General features: G+C 46.1%; 1 protein-coding gene across 2 annotated transcripts in view; it reads left to right on the top strand.

Annotated features, from left to right (window-relative positions):
* The window catches only part of GPSM2 (G protein signaling modulator 2), a 397,434-nt gene that overhangs the window by 270,844 nt on the left and 103,702 nt on the right, over positions 1-22,888 (top strand). The window lies entirely within an intron of this gene.

The following is a 22,888-nucleotide window of genomic DNA, read 5'->3' as shown; positions in this document are numbered from 1 at the left end:
CAGATACCAATGGCTACTGTCTCTGAGAGTAGCTACACCCTTCCTGTGCCCTCTCCCTTTGGGGAAGGGGGGGGGACACATTCCTGACCCTATTGGCTAACATCCCTCAAAACAAGATGGAGGATCTGTCAGGAGGGATTCACCTCGGTGCTGGGCACTTTAGGCGAGATCCTTACTGGTGTTTGCTAATTTTCCTGCCGGACGTGCTGCCAAAATTGGGCCTAGTCCGGGGGGCGGGCATCTCTACTGGCTGGAGTACCCTGGGGCAGTGAAACCCGAGGTAGAAGCCTTTGAGGCTCACCGCCAAGTGTTGCAGTTCCTGCAGGAGGGAGGTGTGAAGTACCTTCACCCAGAGCAGGTTTTGTTCCTGACCCCTGGGAGCACAAAGGCTCTCACCCCCTGGGGTCAAAGACTTGTCTGTTAGTGGCAGGCTGGCACAGATCAGTCAGACCTACACTAGTGGGTTGGGTGAAATTCAAGGGACATCTCTAAGATGGCCTCTGTGTGCATTTTTCAGTAAATACAACACTGACATCAGTGTGGGTTTATTGTGCTGAGAAGTTTAATACCAAACTTCTCAGTGTGCAGTGAAGACATCATGGAGCTGTGGAGTTCGTAATGACAAACTCCCAGCCCAGGTACTCAATATGGCTACACTGCACTTACAATCTCTAAGAATGGACTTAGACACTGTAGGGGTATATTGCTCATGCAGTTATGTCCTCCCCTGTGGTATAGTGCACCCTGTCATAGGGCTTTAAGACCTGCTAAAGGGGTGACTTACCTATGCCACCGGCAGTGGTTTGTGGGCATGGCATCCTGAGAGGGATGCCATGTCGACTTTGACTTTTTCTCTTCACCATCACACACAATCTGCAATGGCAGTGTGCATGTGTTTGGCGAAGGGTCCCGTAGAGTGGCACAATACATGCTGCAGCCCTTCGGGACTCTCCCTGGCCACAAGGCCATTGGTGCCACTAGCACCTTTTACAAGGGGCTTAGCTGTATGCCGGGGTGTGCCAATTGTGGATACAATGGTACAGTTTAGGGAAATAATACATACAAGTGCTGGGGCCTGGTTAGTAGGATCCCAGCACACACTCAGTCAAGTTAGCATCAACATCCGGCAAAAAGTGTGTTCGTCAACCATGCCAAAAAGGGGCACTTCCCTATGCCACCTATCAGAGGGGGTCAGGGATGTCATCTACCTGGCCTAACCAGTCAGATGTTCCCAGGGGCCTCTGCACATCTTAATTTCAAGATGGCAGAATTAACCAGCCTTATGGGAGGGTCTGGACAGGGAGGTGGCCACCCCCTTTTCCTTCGTGTGGTTTTGTGCCAGAGTGGGAACTGGGGGTTCCTGAACTGGTGCAAACCGGATTACGCAAGAAGGGCACCAGATGTGACCTTCAAAGCAGTCTGGTGGCGTTTAGAGGCCACGCGACCCTAGCCCAGAGACATGGGACACATGTTGATTCCAACATGTTTGATACCAAACATGCCTAGAATCGGGGAAGCCATTTGTAGGTGGACCACTCGTGTTGACCAGTGTCCTCTACATACCTTAAGATGGCTTCCCCGTACTTACGAAGCCCAGAGAATGAAGTCTGGGGTTTGTAGTGGTACCCTGTTTATGCAGGAGTACCCTCACACTTGGGGACATGCACCCTGTTTTTAGGCTGAAGGGCCTACCAGATGGCTGTCTTACAGTGCCTAAGTGCAGTGACCACAATATAAGGCAAGCCTTATATCGGTGATGAAAGGGTGCTTGTACCATTCTACGCAGGTTGCAATGGCAGGCCTGCAGACACAGTTTTTATGGGCTCCCATGGGTGACAATATACATGCTGCAGCCCATGGGAGACCCCTGGTGTTCCAATGCCGTAGGTACCTAAGCACCATATATTAGGGACTTACATGGGTGCACCATTTTGCCAATTGTGGGGTGTAAAGTTTACCAGCAACCAAATTTAGAGGATAGAGCACAGGCCCTGGCTAGCAGAGTCCCAGTGGACTAAAGTGTAAACACACTGATACTGGGCAAAAATGGGGGTAACTATGTAAAAAAGATGCTACTTTCCTACACCACGGGTGGCCCTCATCAAGTACAGCAACTGCACCAAATCAAAGTAAAGTTGTGAGGTCCGACGTAAGTGCAGCCTGCCCAGTAGTATAAAGTCTGGAGAAAAAGGCATTAATTTACCACTGCACAGCCACTGTTCCCACATGTTCACTCTCCTGGTTATCTTCTAAATCAGCTATGTAGTCACTGGCCAAGGCTTGCACAGCAGATTGGATAAGGTCTTACTAGGTAGTGTGTGTCCCTCTGGGCCGCCTCCTCATATTTCCCCCATTGTGCTTTTAATCTCCACCAGTGTGCGAAGCAGCTATACATGTACCCTCTATTTTAGCAGTGTGTTGTGACCTCCACAGGCCAGTAAGGTGGTTGTCCGTCATTAGTAAGTGCAAACGTGCTGCCGCATTAGGGTGAGGGCTCCTAGACTCACTTGAGCGGTCAACCCGGGAATCTAGGACCACATTGAAGTCCCCTCCTACAGTATCGCTCTCGATTCCTATCTATACCTCTGCAAAGAAGCAGGTGTTATCCACATTTGGGTCATACACTGATATTAGTCTTAACGGCTGTTCATGCAGTGTTTCAGAGAGTAGCATATATCTGCCTAGATTGTCACCGAGGACCCGGGGCTCGCCCCGTGGTAGACCTTTGTGAATTAAGACCAATAAAAAAGGGCACACCAAATAGTTGAGGAAGAGCAACCTATTACCAATAACCAAATCAGATCATCCCTAGATTCTGCAGACACAGCATCTAGAACAATTAATACTGCTGTTACTGTACGGAGACTCGCATGGCTTAGGTCTTCAGGGTTTAAGTCAGAAATTCAACAGGCAGTCCTTAATATGCCGTTTAATCAAAAACAACTTTTTGGCCCTGAAGTAGACACGCCATTGAGAAAATGAAAAAAGACTCAGACACCGCCAAAGCCTTGGGTGCTTTGTATACGCCACAATATAGGGGATCCTTTCGGAAACCTCAATACAGAGGTGGATTTAGAACACCAAACACCTGAGGCATCCACCTCACAATCAAAGTCAACCTACCAACCTCAATACCCACAAGGTGGGTTTAAAGGTAATTACAGAGGCCAATACCTCAGAAGCAGGGGAAAATATCAATCAACAAAACAAGCCTCACAGTAAACAAAACAGTGACTTACTCCATCTCTTCCCAACTCACACCTCACCTGTGGGGGGAAGACTGCAAAGGTTCCACAACAATTGGCTACCCATTACAACAGACAACTGGGTATTACCTATTATCCGCAATGGTTATTGCATAGAATTGGCACAAATTCCCCCAAATATTCCACCAAAACCACACAATATCTCCACCCATCATATCTCAATGTTATAAGAAGAAGTAAAATCTCTGTTACGCAAACAAGCGATAGAGCTTGTGCCACAAGATCAAATAGGGACAGGGGTTTACTCACTGTACTTCCTTATTCCCAAAAAAGACGGAACCTTAAGACCAATATTAGATCTCAGAACTCTCAATCTTTACATCCTTTCAGAACACTTTCACATGGTAACACTACAGGATGTGGTCCCACTGCTACAGCAGCAATATTTCATGGCAACATTAGACCTCAGGATGCGTATTTTCACATACCCATCAATTCAGCGCACAGAAAATACCTCGGGTTTGTAATTCAGGGAAAACATTACCAGTTCAAAGTGTTACCCTTCGGGATAACAACAGCTCCCAGAGTATTTACAAAATGCCTGGCAGTAGTAGCTGCCTACCTAAGAAGACAACACATTCATGTCTTCCCATATCTCGACAATTGGCTAATAAAATCCAACAGTCCTACACAGTGTCAAAACCATACACATTATGTAATACAAACCCTACACACCCTAGGGTTCTCCATAAACTACCACAAATCCCACCTACAACCTGCACAAATTCAACAGTATTTAGGAGCCACACTAAATACACAAACAGCACTTGCAAGCCCAAGTCCACAAAGAGTACAAGCATTTCACAGTGTATTGGCACAAATTCAGCCAGGCCAACAGCACACTGTCAAATACATAATGAAACTTTTGGGCATGATGGCATCATGCATCGCCATTGTCCCACATGCAAGATTAAACATGCGGCCTTTACAACAGTGCCTTGCACAGCAATGGTCACAGGCACAGGGTCAACTTCACGATCTAGTGTTGATAGACCGCCAAACACGCATATCATTTCAGTGGTGGAATTCCACAAATCAAAGAGCTGCCTTTTCAAGACCCTGTGCCTCAGACCATACTTACAACAGATGCATCAATGATTGGATGGGGGGCACAACTCAACAATCACAACATTCAAGGACAATGGGACGCCAAACACAAACAATTTCCATAAATCAGCTAGAATTGCTAGCCGTATTCCTAGCACTCAGAGATTTTCAGCCTCTTCTCACTCACAAGAACATCCTTATCAAAACAGACAACATGACAACAATGTATTACCTATACAAACAAGGAGGGACCCATTCATCTCAACTGTCCCTCCTAGCCCCAAAGATTTGGCATTGGGCAATCCACAACAACATTCACCTGGTAGCACAATACATTCCAGGGATACACAACCAATTGGCAGATGTTCTCAGCCGAGATCATCAACAAACACACGAGTGGGAAATTAATCCCAAGTGCTTCAGACATACTTTCACCACTGGGGAACGCCAGATATAGACCTATTCGCCACCAGCGAAAATGCAAAATGCCGCAACTTCGCATCCAGGTACCCACATCCTCTATCCAAAGGCAATGCTCTATGGATGAATTGGTCAGGGATATTTGCTTACGCTTTCCCCCACCTCTCCCGCTCATTCCATTTCTAGTCAACAAACTGCGTCAAAACAAACTCAAACTCATACTTATAGCACCAACGTGGGCACGTCAACCCTGGTACACAACACTGTTAGATCTGTCAGTTGTACCACATATCGAACTCCCCAACAGACGAGATCTGTTAACACAAAACAAACAACTGATCAGGCATCCAGATCCCAAAATACTCAACCTAGCGATTTAGCTCCTAGAGTTTAGATATCTACAACTACCAACTGAATGTATGGAAGTAATTAAACAAGCAAGAAAGCCCACTACCAGGCAGTGTTATGCAAACAAATGGAAAAGGTTTGTCTATTACTGTCAATCTAAACAAATTACCCCTCTTTCAGCGTCAATACAAGACATTGTAAGTTTTTTGCTCCATTTACAAAAGGCAGATTTATCTTTTTCGTCCATTAAAATACATCTCACTGCAATTTCTGCATATTTGCAAAATATACAACACAGCTCTTTATTTAGAGTCCCTGTTATCAAAGCCTTCATGAAAGGATTAAAACATAGTGCTCACACGACTCATGGGTCCACCATTTGAACCTATGCACTCATGTCAGATTCAATACCTACATGGAAAGTTGCCTTCCTAGTTGCAATTACTTCATTAAGAAGAGTTAGTGAGATCCAAGCTTTCACTATTGAAGAACCGTTCATACAAGTACACAAACATAAAGTTGTACTTCAAACAAACCCAACATTTCTCCCAAAGGTTATATCACCGTTTCATATCAATCAAACAGTGGAACTACCAGTCTTCTTCCCACAGCCAGACTCTAGCAGAAAGAGCCCTGCATACATTAGATATTAAAAGAGCTCTAATGTATTACATAGATAGAACTAAATCATTTAGGAAAACCAAACAATTATTTGTGGCCTTGCAAAAAACACATTCTGGTAACCCTATTTCAAAGCAAGGGTTAGCTAGATGGATAGTAAAATGCATCCAGACATGTTACCTAAAAGCTAGAAGACAGCTATTAGTTACACCTAAAGCACATTCCACATGGAAAAAAAGGGGCTACAATGGCTTTCTTAGGAAACATACCAATGGCCGAAATTTGTAAAGCAGCCACTTGGTCAACACCGCATACATTTACCAAGCATTACTGTGTAGATGTGTTAGCAACACAGCAGGCCACAGTAGGACAGGCTGTACTAAGAACACTATTCCAAACACCTTCAACTCCTACAGGCTGACCACTGCTTATGGGAGATAAAACTGCTTTGTAATCTATGCATAGCATGTGTATCTTCAACTACACATGCCATCGAACGGAAAATATCACTTACCCAGTGTACATCTGTTCGTGGCATGTTCTGCTGCAGATTCACATGCACCCTCCCCGGGTGCCTGTAGCCGTTTAAGTTCAACATTCACTTGTACATATGTATGTATGTATGTATATATATATATATATATATATATGTTCGATGGCATGTGTAGCTGCAGATACACATGCTGTGCACATCCCGCCATCTGGTGTTGGGCTCGGAGTGTTACAAGTTGTTTTTCTTCGAAGAAGTCTTTTTTCGAGTCACGAGACCGAGGGACTCCTCCCATTTCAACTCCATTGCGCATGGGCGTCGACTCCATCTTAGATTGTTTTTTTTCCGCCATCGGGTTCGGACGTGTTCCTTTTCGCTCCGTGTTTCGGGTCGGAAAGTTAGTTAGAATCTCGGGAAAATCGTCGGTATTGTTTGCGTTCGGTATCGGGTTAGTTACAACAGATCGACACCGAATTAAGAAGAGCTCCGGTGGCCCTTCGGGGTTTTCTTCCATCCCCGTCGGGGCCTGGTCGGCCCGGCCACGTGTCTCTTAAAGGCTGATGGAACGGACCCCATTCCGCTTCTGTCCAAAATGCCATAACAAGTATCCATATACAGATCAACATCTGGTCTGTAACTTGTGTTCTGATGGATACAACTACCTGTGGATTCCTCACCTAATGAATACTCCCATGGCGCCAGCATTCGACGGAAATCTTCTTACTAGTCTCTGCACGTCGACGAGGACGTCACTCTAGCCCACGCGACGCCGTCTGACGTCATACAGGCAATAAGAGGTCCTCGACGACGTGCGGACGTCAGTTCCCTTTTTTCCGTGCATTCGAAACGGTTATCTTCGAGGGAGCAACTGTTACTTTTGCGGTTACAGTGTATATCTTGCTGCGTAGTCTTTCGCTGTGGTAATAATGTCGCAGAGAAAGTCTGGATTTAAGCCTTGTCGTGAGTGTGGAGGCAAGATGTCGGTGACGGATCCTCATTCCGATTGCCTTTGGTGTTTGAGCTCCGACCACGACGTCTCGACTTGTGATTCATGCCAGCACATGAATCCAAAGGCCCTCAAGGAACGTGAGGCGAAGCTGTTTATGGCAAAATCAAAGGAGAAACATCACAAGAAGTCTTCTTCCCCAAGACATCGGCGTCATCGAGACTCCCGGCGCCGTAGAGAATCTCGGCGTCATTCAAAGGAGACTCGTTCCAGGTCTTCGGATCGGCGCCGAAGGACATGGGAGATCAGTCCCACGGTTACGCCGCATCCTTCGACGCCGTTGCCCTCTCCGGCGTCTCCAACTTCACCTGGACAGGCGTCGGTGATTGAGGTATTGGAGCCTCAAGTGTTTTCTCCGGCGCAGATGCCGAGGCCGGCGTCGGGGTCGCCTCCGAGACAGGCACCTCAGTATCCGGCTTTTCCCACCCCTGGAGCCGATAGTTCCGCATTCTTGAATGCGATGTATGCCATCTTCCAACAGATGGCTCCAGGGGGTGCTCCGGCTGGGCCTTTGGCCTTTTCTTTGGGTGATCCTGCGCCTCTTCGGCCGGCACCCTTTATGCCCTTTCTCCCGTTTGGGAACGTGGGCTCGGCGCCAGTGTCGGCGCCGGTGGCCGCTCCGGTGGCTTCAGAAGGATTGGCCCCGGGGATTTCCATCCCGTCGACGTCGGGATTTCGGCCTGTGACTCCGGTGGGTCCATCTGCTTCAGCTGCTCTTTCGTCGGCGCCGAAGTTACCTGTGGCGCCGGATGCGGCGTCGGTGGCTTCTGAAGATCGGCGCCGATCTTCGACTTCGGCGGAGGCATTGTCGACTCCGCGTATTGAGCAACGACTTCATTCAAGGAGACGTGCTCTCCGTGTATTAGAAGAGCAGGAGTACCAACGAGCCCTAGAGGAAGGAGAGCTAGAGGACTCGGGTGATGGGCTGCGTGGACTGGAGTCGGCCAGTGGGCTGGACACTTCCCCTGAGTGGGACCTTTCGTCCCCGGGGGAATATACTGAGGAGGCTGCTTCCTTTCATGCAGTGGTACGGAAGGCAGCTAGTTTTTTGGACCTGCCTTTGCCGGTGGTGGAGGCAAAACAAAACCTTTTAACAGAGGTGCTACATCCGGCCTCAGCCGCGGCGGAGCCTCTGTTGCCATTTAATGACGCTCTGCTGGATCCGGTGTTAGAGGTGTGGAAGAGGCCGGCATCTTCCCCAGCAGTTCACAGAGCCGTGGCCAGGAGGTATCGGGCGGCTCCAACTGACCCTGGTTTCCTATCTAGGCACCCTACGCCGGAGAACTTGGTGGTGCAGGCCTCCTGTTCGCCCAAGTCAGCGCCTGGTTCTTTTCCGACGGTGCCTGGGGACAGAGATTCAAAGAAGCTAGAGGCGCAGTCGAAGAAGATTTTTTCGTCCTGCAGTCTGGCGTTAAAAGCCACCAATGCAACCTGTATCCTGGGGAGGTATATTCATGCTCTGGTGGATGACATTTCCTCTTCGTTTACAGAGCTTCCCCAGGGTCTTTTGGATCTTGTCTCAAATGCCCAGGCTGCTGCGACCCAAATTATCCAGACGGGACTGGATACCACCGACTCGGTAGCCAGGGCAATGGGCACAACTGTGGTGGCAAGGAGACAGGCCTGGCTCCGTAACTCGAGCTTTTCTGCAGATGTACAGTCCACATTGTTGGATCTCCCGTTTGATGGGGACAAACTGTTTGGAGCTAAGGCTGATTCGGCCTTGGAACGCTTTAAGGAAAGCAGGGCCACGGCTAAGTCGTTAGGGCTCCAAGCTCCTTCTTCCACGGCCTCTTCCAGATTCTTCAGGAGGTTTCGTGGATTTGGGCGTGGCTCTTCCTCCTCTTCCTTTCGGGGGAGATATCAGCAACCTGCTTCTTCCCATCCCTATAGATCTTTCAGGGGGAGAGGTAGGGTCCGCACCAGAGGAGCCTCTCAGCAGCACTCTGCCTCTTCCTCATCCTCTGGCGGGGTGCAGCAGGGGAAGCAGCCTTAGGCTTCCACCATTTCCCACTCACTCCTCTCCTGTAGGGGGAAGATTACAGCATTTTCTCACCAAATGGAAGACTGTTACATCGGACACTTGGGTTCTCAGTGTTGTGGGAAAAGGCTACACCCTTCCCTTTCGGGAGTTCCCGCCCCTCATCCCGCCCCGCCCTTCTTATTGTTCAGAAGAACACCTCCTGTTGCTAGAACAGGAGGTGCAAGTCCTCCTTTCAAAGGGCGCGGTGGAGTTGGTCCCGGAGCAGGAAAGGGGTCGAGGATGTTACTCAAGGTATTTCCTGATTCCCAAGAAGGATGGTCGTTTGAGACCAATTCTGGACCTGAGGATCTTGAATTGGTTCCTCAAGCAGGAAAAGTTCAAGATGCTGACCCTAGCACAGGTGCTTTTGGCGTTGAACATGGAAGACTGGATGGTGTCTGTCGACTTGCAGGATGCTTACTTTCATATCCCGATACTCAAGTCACACAGGAAGTATCTCCGGTTTGTGGTGGGATCGCAACACTATCAGTTTGCGGTCCTTCCGTTTGGTCTTACTTCAGCACCTCGAGTCTTCACGAAGGTGATGTCGGTGGTTGCGGCAGAACTCAGAAGGAAGGGGATAGCAGTATTCCCTTACTTGGACGACTGGTTGATCAAAGCCAAGTCCCCGGAGCATGTGTCGCATCATCTGCAGTCAACAACCCAGTTGTTGTTCGAACTGGGTTTTTCGGTGAACGAGCCCAAATCTCACCTAGAGCCCTCTCAGCGCCTCCTGTTCATAGGGGCAGTACTGGATACAACATTGGGTCGGGCCTTTCCTCCGCCTCAGCGGATTCAAGATATTCAGGATTTGGTTCCAATGTTTCAAAATGGAGCGGTAGTTCCAGTCCTCAAGGTCCTTCGTCTGCTCGGTCTTTTTGCCTCCTGCATTCTGTTGGTCACGCATGCTCGCTGGCACATGAGGGCTCTTCAGTGGTGCCTCCGAAGGCAGTGGTCTCAACACAAAGGGGATCTAGAGGGTACTGTCAAGATCTCCAGAGATGCTGCTGTGGATTTGAAGTGGTGGATTGCAAGCAACAATCTTTCACAAGGAAAGCCGTTCCAGCAGTCGCCACCAGTGGTCACAGTCATAACGGATGCTTCCACTCTAGGGTGGGGAGCTCATCTGGGGGATCTGGAGATCAAAGGTCTTTGGTCTCCAGAGGAACAGATGTTTCACATCAATCTGTTAGAGTTACGGGCTGTACGTCTGGCTCTCAAGGCCTTCCTCCCTTCCCTTCGTGGTCAGTCGGTACAGGTCCTAACGGACAATACTACCACGATGTGGTACATAAACAAGCAGGGAGAAGTGGGGTCGTACCTTCTCTGCAGAGAAGCTCTTCGACTATGGTCCTGGGCAAAGGACCATCAGATTTGCTTGATAGCAAACCATCTGGCCGGAGTTTTGAACGTGCGTGCGGACAGTCTCAGTCGCCACTTCTCGGCAGACCACGAGTGGCGTCTCCATCCAGATCAAGTCCGTTTAATCTTCCAGAGGTGGGGTGGGGGTTTCCTCGGGTAGATCTGTTCGCCACTCGAGAGAACTCGCATTGTCCGTTGTTCTGCAGCCTTCAGTATCCGATGCAGGGAGCGTTGGGGGACGCGTTTCAAATAACCTGGTGCGGCCAGTTGCTTTACGCGTTTCCTCCCATACCCTTGATTCCTCGAGTATTGAGGAAGATTCGCCAGGACCGGGCTCTAGTCATCCTAATAGCTCCGGATTGGCCAAGGAGGGTATGGTATTCCGACCTTCTCCAACTCTCAATGTGCCCGCCGCTCCGTCTCCCTTTCAGGGCAGACCTCCTCTCGCAGTCGCAGGGGCAGGTTCTACACCCCAACCTCCAGAGTCTGCACCTACATGCCTGGAGATTGAACGGGGCAACCTGAGTTCCTTCTCTCTCCCGCCTGAGGTAGTGGATGTTATATTAGCGGCCAGGCGACACTCCACTAAATCTATCTACGCTAATAGATGGTCTAAATTTGTTGCGTGGTGTGGAGAGAGGCAGATTGATCCTTTGCATGCTCATCTATCGGACGTTTTGTCTTTTGCTCTGTCTCTAGCGCAGAAAGGTTGTGCAGTGGCTACCATTAAGGGTTATTTATCGGCCTTGTCAGCCTTCATATGTCTTCCAGACCAACCATCTTTATTTAAATCCCCTATTGTTATCAGATTCTTGAAAGGTCTTCTAAATAAATATCCTCCAAAGCCATTCGTTATGCCGCAATGGGATTTGTCCTTGGTCCTGACTTTCCTTATGGGGTCCCCTTTTGAACCTATGCATTCTTGCCCCTTAAGGTATTTGGTTTTAAAAACAGTCTTCCTGATAGCTATAACATCAGCAAGGAGAGTGAGTGAGTTGCAGGCCTTATCAGTAAAGCCCCCTTATGCAACTTTTTATGGGGATAAGGTGGTGTTGAGGACCAAGGCTGCTTTCCTCCCGAAGGTTGTTTCACCCTTCCATTTGGCTCAGGCAATTACTTTGTCCACGTTCTATCCTCCGCCTCATCCTTCCAAAGAGGAAGAAAGACTGCACCGTCTGGACCCAAAGAGAGCGTTGAGCTTCTTTATTGATAGAACAAAGGATTTCAGGCTGGAGGATCAGCTGTTTATTGGATACGTGGGCAAGAGGAGAGGAAAGGCAGTCCACAAGAGAACACTATCCAGGTGGGTTGTTCTTTGCATTAAAATATGTTACTCCTTGGCAAAGAAGGATCCTCCTGAGGGCATTAGAGCTCATTCCACCAGAGCTAAGTCGGCCACTTCGGCCTTGGCCAGAGGTGTTCCTGTGGTCGACATCTGCAAGGCCGCAACTTGGTCGTCCCTTCACACTTTTGCAAAACATTACTGTTTGGATTCTGAGGTTAGAAGGGACGGCCATTTTGCACGGTCAGTGCTGCAGGATTTCTTGCTTTGACAATTTAGGCACCCACCGCCGGGCGTGGTACTGCTTTGGGACTCTATTCATTAGGTGAGGAATCCACAGGTAGTTGTATCCATCAGAAGAACGAGTTACTTACCTTCGGTAACGACTTTTCTGGTGGATACACTAGCTACCTGTGGATTCCTCACGGTCCCACCCGCCTCCCCGTTGCCTTTCTGGTCTTACCAAGTAATCCTTGAGTACGCTCCTCTTGGTCTTTGAGGGTGCAATAGATGTGTATATAATATATTTATATATATGTATATATGTATATATCTTTGTGTATATTCTTGATGTGTGTATATATTTTAAAAGAGAGAGTTATATATATATATATATATATATATATATATATATATATATATATATAAAAGATTTACAGTTATTCATGCAATGTTGTGTATTTTTACAATATAATGGGATGTTGCCTTGCTCTTTCATTGCATTGCCTGGTTGTTCTCATGCACGTAAAAAATGATTGGTACTGACGTCCGCACGTCGTCGAGGACCTCTTATTGCCTGTATGACGTCAGACGGCGTCGCGTGGGCTAGAGTGACGTCCTCGTCGACGTGCAGAGACTAGTAAGAAGATTTCCGTCGAATGCTGGCGCCATGGGAGTATTCATTAGGTGAGGAATCCACAGGTAGCTAGTGTATCCACCAGAAAAGTCGTTACCGAAGGTAAGTAACTCGTTCTTTGTCACCAGAACACAAGGAGGATACTTGTGAGGCCTGTCGAGCGTTTCGGTCCAGGAAGACACTCAGGGACCGAAGAGCAAGAACACTGCAAATGGCGTCGGCGCCGACAGGACAAGAGCGTTTCGAGGAGGAGGAAGAAACATTCTCCACCCAGGAGTCGGACTCTGAGGAGATCGTTCCCGAGAAAACACCGAAAACCGTGAGTAAGACGTCGAAACCAAGAACTCACGAGAAAAGCGCTAAAGCCCAGGGGACGCCACCGCCAACAGGCCATGGCTTAACCCGAAAAGTAGGTGATCGTTCATCGGCACCGCAAAAGGGCGAAGTCATCCGACTCCGGTCGAGATACTGGCACACAGTAATCTCGGACCCGAGATAGTGGCTCAGAGAAGATGCGGCACCGAGACAGCGGCACCGAAACGGGTCGGCACCGAGAGAGCACGACACCGAAAGTAAAAAAGGTTTTGTCGGAGCCGAAAAAAGCAGCCGAAAAGGTTTCGGTACCGAAATATCCGGCCTCGGAACCGAAAACAAGTTCCTACACTGAGGAACAAGGACTGTCCACACAAATGAAGACACATAGATTTGGACAGGAATTACAGGCAATAGAGCCAGATCACACACAAAGACGGCTCTTTATTAAAAAAGATACAGGGAAGATCAGCACTCTTCCTCCAGTTAAAATGAAACGCAAGCTTGCCTTCCAAGACAAAGACAAACAGCCACACGCAAAGGTGGCTAAACAAGTAACACCGCCACCATCCCCACATCACTCTCCGCAACCATCACCGGTAGCCACTCCACCAATGATGCAATCCCCAACTCATACAGGAATGAGTCAAGATGACCCTGACGCATGGGACCTTTATGACGCACCAGTGTCAGATAATAGTCCAGAATGCTATCCAGCTAAATCATCGCCACCAGAGGATAGTACAGGCTACGCACAGGTGGTGTCAAGAGCAGCTGCATTTCATAATGTCAGCCTTCATTCAGAGCCCATTGAAGACGACTTTCTTTTTAATACACTGTCGTCCACACACAGCCAATATCAGAGTCTTCCTATGCTACCCGGAATGCTAAAACACTCCAAACAAGTGTTTGAGGAGCCTGTTAAAGGGAGAGCCATTACTCCAAGAGTAGATAAAAAATATAAACCGCCACCAACAGACCCAGTGTACATTACACAACAGCTAACACCAGACTCTGTTGTAGTGGGAGCAGCGCGCAAAAGAGCCAACTCTCATACTTCAGGAGATGCACCACCTCCAGATAAAGAAAGTCGAAAATTCGATGCTGCAGGCAAAAGGGTGGCGACACAGGCAGCAAACCAGTGGCGTATTGCAAATTCGCAAGCTTTGCTAGCCAGATATGATAGGGCCCATTGGGATGAGATGCAACACTTTATTGAACATTTACCCAAGGAGTTCCAAAAAAGAGCGCAGCAAGTAGTAGAAGAAGGACAGGGTATCTCCAATAATCAGATACGGTCAGCAATGGATGCTGCAGACACAGCTGCTAGAACTGTCAACACAGCTGTAACAATAAGGAGACATGCATGGCTGCGTACATCAGGATTTAAGCCAGAGATACAGCAAGCTGTGCTGAATATGCCATTCAACGGACAGCAGTTGTTTGGGCCGGAGGTGGACACTGCAATCGAAAAACTTAAGAAAGACACTGACACGACCAAAGCCATGGGCGCACTCTACTCCCCACAGAGCAGAGGCACATTTCGAAAGACACAATTTCGAGGGGGGTTTCGAGGGCAAACCACAGAAGCCACAACCTCACAAACAAAGCCCACTTACCAGAGCCAGTATCAGCGGGGAGGATTTCGGGGACAATATAGAGGGGGACAATTTCAAAGGAATAGAGGAAAGTTCCAAAGTCCCAACACTCCTCCAAACAAGCAGTGACTTCAAGGTCACAAATCCCCAACACATAACACCTGTGGGGGGGAGACTAACCAAGTTTTACAAACATTGGGAGGAAATAACAACAGACACTTGGGTCTTAGCAATTATCCAGCATGGTTATTGCATGGAATTTCTCAAATTCCCTCCAAACATCCCACCGAAAACACACAATATGTCAAAACAACATATAGATCTTCTAGGACTAGAAGTTCAGGCATTGCTACAAAAAGAAGCAATAGAGTTAGTACCAAAACAACAAATAAACACAGGAGTTTACTCCCTGTACTTTCTGATACCCAAAAAAGACAAGAGTCTGAAACCTATACTAGATCTCAGAACATTAAATACCTACATCAAATCAGATCACTTTCACATGGTTACATTACAAGTCGTAATCCCACTGCTCAAACAACAAGACTACATGACAACACTAGACCTAAAGGATGCATATTTCCATATACCAATACATCCTTCACACAGAAAGTACCTAAGGTTTGTATTCCAAGGGATACATTACCAATTCAAAGTGTTGCCATTCGGAATAACAACTGCACTTTTACAAAATGCCTAGCAGTAGTAGCTGCACATATCAGAAGGCAGCAAATACATGTGTTCCCGTACCTAGACGATTGGTTAATCAAAACCAACACGCTAAGACGGTTTTCACAACACCCAAAATATGTCATAGAAATCCTCCACAAACTAGGTTTCTCAATCAATTACACAAAGTCACACCTTCTGCCGTGTCAAACACAGCAATACTTAGGAGCAACAATCAACACAGCAAAAGGGATTGCCACTCCAAGTCCACAAAGAGTTCACACATTTCACAATGTGATACAGACCATGTATCCAAATCAAAAGATACAAGTCAAACTGGTGATGAAACTACTAGGCATGATGTCTTCATGCATAGCCATTGTCCCAAACGCAAGGTTGCACATGCGGCCCTTACAACAGTGCCTAGCATCACAATGGTCACAAGCACAGGGTCAGCTTCTAGATCTGGTGTTGATAGACCGCCAAACATACATCTCGCTTCAATGGTGGAACAGTATACATTTAAACCAAGGGCGGCCTTTCCAAGACCCAGTGCCACAATACGTAATAACAACAGATGCTTCCATGATAGGGTGGGGAGCACACCTCAATCAACACAGCATCCAAGGACAATGGGACATACAGCAAAAACAGTTTCACATAAATCACTTAGAACTGTTAGTGGTATTTCTAGCGCTCAAAGCATTTCAACCCATAATAAGACACAAACACATTCTTGTCAAAACAGACAACATGACAACAATGTATTACCTAAACAAACAGGGAGGCACACACTCGACACAGTTGTGTCTCCTAACACAGAAAAAATGGCATTGGGCGATTCACAACCACATTCGCCTAATAGCACAATTTATTCCAGGAATTCAGAACCAGTTAGCAGACAATCTCTCTCGGGATCACCAACAGATCCACGAATGGGAGATTCACCCCCAAATACTAAACACTTACTTCCAAATGTGGGGAACACCACAAATAGATCTATTTGCAACAAAAGAAAACTCAAAATGCCAAAACTTCGCATCCAGGTACCCACAAGATCAGTCTCAGGGCAATGCGTTATGGATGAGCTGGTCAGGGATATTTGCTTACGCTTTTCCCCCTCTCCCACTCCTTCCATATCTAGTAAACAAATTGAGTCAAAACAAACTCAAACTCATACTAATAGCACCGACATGGGCAAGACAACCTTGGTACACAACACTACTAGACCTCTCAGTAGTACCTCATGTAAAACTACCAAACAGACCAGATCTGTTAACGCAACACAAACAACAGATCAGACATCCAAATCCAGCATCGCTGAATCTAGCAATTTGGCTCCTGAAATCCTAGAATTCGGACACTTAGACCTCACACAAGAATGTATGGACGTCATAAGACAAGCTAGGAAACCTACCACTAGACACTGCTATGCAAATAAGTGGAAAATATTTGTTTATTACTGCCATAATAATCAAATTCACCCCTTACACGCATCTGCCAAAGATATAGTAGGATACTTACTACAATTGCAAAAGTCAAAGCTAGCTTTCTCATCAATAAAGATACATCTGACCGCAATTTCAGCCTACCTGCAAATTACGCACTCAACTTCATTATTTAGGATACCAGTCATAAAAGCATTTATGGAAGGCCTAAAGAAAATTATACCACCACGAACACCACCAGTTCCTTCATGGAACCTCAACATTGTCTTAACACGACTCATGGGTCCACCTTTTGAGCCCATGCACTCTTGTGAAATGCAATATTTAACATGGAAAGTTGCATTTTTGATTGCCATCACATCTCTAAGAAGAGTGAGTGAAATTCAAGCATTTACCAAACAAGAACCATTTATTCAAATACACAAGCATAAAGTAGTTCTACGGACAAATCCAAACTTTTTACCAAAAGTGATCTCACCGTTCCACTTGAATCAAACAGTAGAATTACCAGTGTTCTTCCCACAGCCAGATTCTGTAGCTGAAAGAGCACTGCATACATTAGACATCAAAAGAGCACTAATGTACTACATTGACAGAACAAAACTAATTCGAAAAACAAAACAACTATTTATTGCTTTCCAAAAACCTCATACAAGGGAATCCAATTTCTAAACAAGGCATTGCTAGATTGATAGTTAAGTGTATTCAAACCTGCTATCTTAAAGCAAAGAGAGAGCTGCCTATTACACCAAAGGCACACTCATCCAGAAAAAAAGGTGCTACCATGGCCTTTCTAGGAAATATTCCAATGAACGAAATATGTAAGGCAGCAACATGGTCTACGCCTCATACATTTACCAAACACTACTGTGTAGATGTGTTAACGGCACAACAAGCCACAGTAGGTCAAGCTGTACTACGAACATTATTTCAAACAACTTCAACTCCTACAGGCTGAACCACCGCTTTTGGGGAGATAACTGCTTACTAGTCTATGCACAGCATGTGTATCTGCAGCTACCCATGCCATTGAACGGAAAATGTCACTTACCCAGTGTACATCTGTTCGTGGCATTAGTCGCTGCAGATTCACATGCGCCCACCCGCCTCCCCGGGAGCCTGTAGCCGTTTAGAAGTTGATCTTGAACATTTGTAAATTTGTAAATATATTACTTTAAACTTCATTATGTACATACGTATTCAGTCCATTGCATGGGCACTATTACTAGCATACACAACTCCTACCTCACCCTCTGCTGGGAAAACAATCTAAGATGGAGTCGACGCCCATGCGCAATGGAGTCGAAATGGGAGGAGTCCCTCGGTCTCGTGACTCGAAAAAAGACTTCTTCGAAGAAAAACAACTTGTAACACTCCGAGCCCAACACCAGATGGCGGGATGTGCACAGCATGTGAATCTGCAGAGACTAATGCCACGAACAGATGTACACTGGGTAAGTGACATTTTCCTTCCTTATATATATTCCATTTGAATGGACATCTCTTTTCTTTATACTCTATCACTCCTGCCTTACGCTCTGCGGGAAAACAATCTAACATGGAGTCGATGCCCATGTGCAATGGAGCCGAAGAGGAGGAGTCACTCGATCCCGTGACTCGAAAATACTTCTTCGAAGAAAAACAACTTGTAACACTCCGAGCCCAAAACTAGATGGCAGAATATGCATAGCATGTGAATCTGCAGCGGAACAGGCCACGAACAGATGTACACTGGTTAAGTGACATTTTCCATATATATATATATATATATATATATATATATATATATACAGCACCCTCTGACCCTATATTTATTAGGTCACAGATACATCATCCTGACTCTATAGTTGTTATCACAGAACGGATACGTTCTAATAGTCAATCAACAGGGGATGTTCCTCCTGTTGAGACGAGAGCAAAAAACTTGATGCAGGGGAAAAAGAGTTGCTGCACAAGCTCCTAATCATTAGCAGATTGCCAATTCACAGGCACCTCTAGCACAATATGATAGAGCTCAATGGGACACGATGGAAGGGCTTGCCAGTACCTTCCAGAAGAACATCGGAAAAGGGGACAGGAGATAGTTTCAGAAGGACAAGCCTCTCAAACAACACCATTAGGTGTGCTACTGACGCATCGGATACCGCAGCACGTGGTATTATAACCAGTGTTATTATAAGAAGGCATGCTTGGCTCAAATGCTCAGTCTTAAAGCCAGAAATACAGCATGCAGTTCTTAACATGCCTTTCAATTTAGAACTTTTGTTTGGCCCAGAGGTTAACACCACCATAGACAAGCTCAAAAAATATTGAGAAACAGCAAAAGCTAGGGGGGCCCTACTCACCACAAAGGGGTAATTTTCGCCTGCCACAATTTAGGAGGGGCTTCAAAACACCATCTAGTGAGCCTTCCACCTCCCAAACCAAACAAGAAACACACTTCTACAATAGAGGATAATAAATGCAGAGGTAAGCCATCCCTCTCTAGAGGTTCTGCCTCAAATACACAATAGTAACTGCTTCCACCAGCACACCCCTCTCCAGTAGGGGGTAGACTAACGCATTTGTATCCCCAATGGCCCAATATCACCACAGATCAGTGGGCTCTGTCAGTTATTCAACATGGTTACTGTCTAGAACTCCTGTACTCCAACTAATATTTCCCCTCGCACTCACAAACTTTCACACGACCATCTCATTCTTTTAAAAGTAGAGGTACAGTCCCTTCTTCTTAAAGAGGCTATAGAGCCAGTTACCCTGTCTCAGCAAGGGTTAAGAGTATATTCCCTATACTTCCTGGTACCAAAGAAAGATGGGTCGCTAAGACCAATTCTAGATCTCAGACCTCTCAACCTATACATGCTCTCAGAGCATTTCCATATAGTCTCTCTTCAAGGTGTTATTCCCCTATTACAGCGAGGCAACGTCATGACAGCTTTAGATCTCAAAGATGCCTACTTTCACATTCCCATTCATCCAGCACATCGCAGATACCTCAGATTTGTCATTGCTGTCAATTCAAGGTTTTTCCATTCGGTATAACAACCGCTCCCAGGGTGTTCACAAAAAAAATTCTAGCAGTAGTTGCAGCATTTCTCATAAGACAGCACATTCATGTCTTCCCCTGCTTGGATGACTGGCTCATCAAAGCCAATACCATCCAACAATGTCAGTCATACTCCGTACACAATAGACCTTCTACACACCCTGGGACTCACAATCAACTTTCTCAAATCCAATCTGCAACCTTCACAGATGCAGCCTTATCGGAGAGCATTTCTCAATGCTCACTCAGGTTTGGCATATCCAAGCCCAGGTCGGATTCAAGCTTTCCAAACTCTTCAGTCTCAATTACAGTAGAACCACACTTACACATTGAGAATAGTGATGCAGCTACTAGGGATGATGGCTTTCTGCATTGCCATTGTTCCTTATTACAGACTACACATGCGTCCCTTACAGCAGTGTCTATCTCGTTAGTAGTCTCAGTCACAGGGTCATCTCCAGGATCTAGTGTTGTTGGGCTGCCAGACTCACCACTCTCTGCAATGGTGGAATCCCACCAACCTTTCCAAGGGGAGCCTTGTCAATACCCTGTGCCTCAAATCACTCTCACTACTGATGCATCACAGATAGGTTGGGGAGCTCACCTCAAACCTCACAATACAAGGCAGATGGGATCCCATTCAACAAACTTCACATCAGCTACTTGGAGTTACAAGCAGTCTTTCTAGTCCTCAAAGCCTTTCTGCCACAACTCTCTCACAAAATGGTTTTAGTTCGTACAGACAACATGACTTCCAGGTATTATCTACAGAAAAGGGGGGGACACACTCACCTCAATTGCCCCTTCATGCTCGGACAATTTGGAAATGAGTAATTCACCATCATGTTCACTTATTGGCAGAATACCTTCCAAGAATGGACAACCAGTTTGCAGGCCACCTCAGCAGAATACAGCAAAAAGCCCACAAATGGGAACCTCACCCACAAGTACTTCACCAATACTTTTAAAGGTAGGGGACACCACAAATAGACCTATTCGCCACTGCAGAAAATTCAAAATGCCAAAACTTTGCATCCAGATATCCACACCCTCAATCCAAGGGCAATGCTCTGTGGATGAGTTGATCAGGGATATTTGCTTGCTCTTTTCCGCCTTTCCCACTCATTCCATCTCTAGTTCGTAAAATGAGACAAACATCACTCACTATGATCCTTGTAGCACTCTCATGGCCACGTCAATGTTGGTTGACAACTCTGTTGGATCGATCTATAGTTCCTCACGAGAAACTCCCCAAAAGAACAGACCAGACCTTCTCACTCAAAGGCAAGGTCAAATCGGATATCCAGAACCCAAAACACTCAATCTTGCAGTATGGCTCCTGAAGTCATAGAGTTTGGTTATTTGAATCTTCCCTCGATGTATAGACATTTTTAGAGAGGTATGTAAACCTACACCTAGACAGGGTTACGCTGCAAAAAGGAAACGTTTTGTCTGCTACTGTCAACCTAAACGCATTAACCTACTCAAAGCCTCAGTTCGAGACACTATTTGTTATCTCCTACTTTTGCAAAAAGCAAACCTGGCATATTCATCTATTAGACTTCATTTAGCGGCTGTAGCCACTTACCTCCAAAGTAGACAAAATACCTCTTTATTCAGGACTCTAGTTATCAAAGCCTTCATGGAAGGCCTCAAATGAGTCATTCCACCCGTGTATCCTCCAGTCTCATCATGGAACCTTAACGCTGTACTTACTAGACTCATGGGTCCACCTTCTGAGCATATGCACTCGTGTTCTTTGCACTTTCTTTAATGGAAGTAGCCTTTTTAGTAGCTATCATGTCCCTAAGACGTGAAAGTGAATTACAGGCTCTGAAGAACCATTCTTCCAGTTACACAAAGATAGGGTAGTTCTTAGGACAAAATAATTTCACATTAATCAAACAATTGAGTTACCTGTATTTTTCCCACAGCCAGACTCAGTTGCAGAGAGAGCTCTTCACACACTAGACCTTAAAAGGGATCTTATGTATTACATTGATAGGACTAAAAACTTTAGGAAATCTAAACGGCTTTTTGTAGCATTTTCCATGTCTCATGAAGGCAATCACATTTCAAAAAGTGGCAGATGGATAGTCAAGTATATTCAAACTTGCTATCTTAAAGTCAAAAGGCAGTTACCTAGTACTCCCAGAGCACATTTCACAAGAAACAAGCATTTGCAATGCAATGGGTCTCCCATTTGCTCGAATTAGAGCGGTTATCGTTGTAAATTCCTAACTGGACTTTTCTTGTCACATAATTGAAAATGAAAAGTAAAACAGTTGATATAAGCAAGCCAATTCAAATCGCCACGGCCGCCGTGAGCATGAACATGAAGGAGAGACAGTCAAACTTATTGGTAAAAGTGCAATTATCCATGTAACAGGGTCAATAGACAAGATGGTAACAAAACTGCCCTTAGGAGGGACAAACTTAAAGCATTTACCAATGATGACAAAGGATTTTTTACAGGCAAGCCGGTGAACGAGTGATAGTGATGGGCGTGTGTTAGATGTGGTTAAAAGCCCACAGATAGATTACAACAGGCCAGAGCACTTGCGCGCTTGACCTAGAAAGGGTTCTTCTATGGCTTTTTTAGGTAACATTCCAATATGAAACCTCTGTAAGGCTGCTACTTGGTCTACACTACATACACTTACTAAACACTATTGTGTAGATATTTTAGCACAGCAACAAGCTAATGTTGGCCAAGTAGTACTCAGGACACTTTTTCAAGCTACTCCAACTCCTACAAGCTAGCCACCGCTTACTTGGAGGGGACTCCTTTTCAGGCTATGCAAAGCATGTGTATCTACAGCCCCACATGCCATTGAATGGAAAATTTTACTTACCCAGTAGACATCTGTTCGCAGCATGTAGTTCTGTAGATTCACATGCGCACTCCCTCCTCCCCGGAAGCCTTTGGTCGTTGTAGTGGCATTATTATATAAATATTTTATCTAGGTATATGCACTGCATGGACATCTCTTTTCCTCACTTTCTATATATACTCCTTACCTCACCTGCCTGTGGGAAAACAATCTAACAAAAGATTCGATGTCCATGTGCAGTATCACCGAGAGGAGGAGTC

Source organism: Pleurodeles waltl, chromosome 4_2 (assembly GCF_031143425.1).
Source record: "Pleurodeles waltl isolate 20211129_DDA chromosome 4_2, aPleWal1.hap1.20221129, whole genome shotgun sequence".
NCBI lineage: Eukaryota > Metazoa > Chordata > Amphibia > Caudata > Salamandridae > Pleurodeles > Pleurodeles waltl.
The sequence above is the reverse complement of the archived record's forward strand: the minus strand, read 5'-3'. Positions and strand labels throughout refer to the sequence as shown.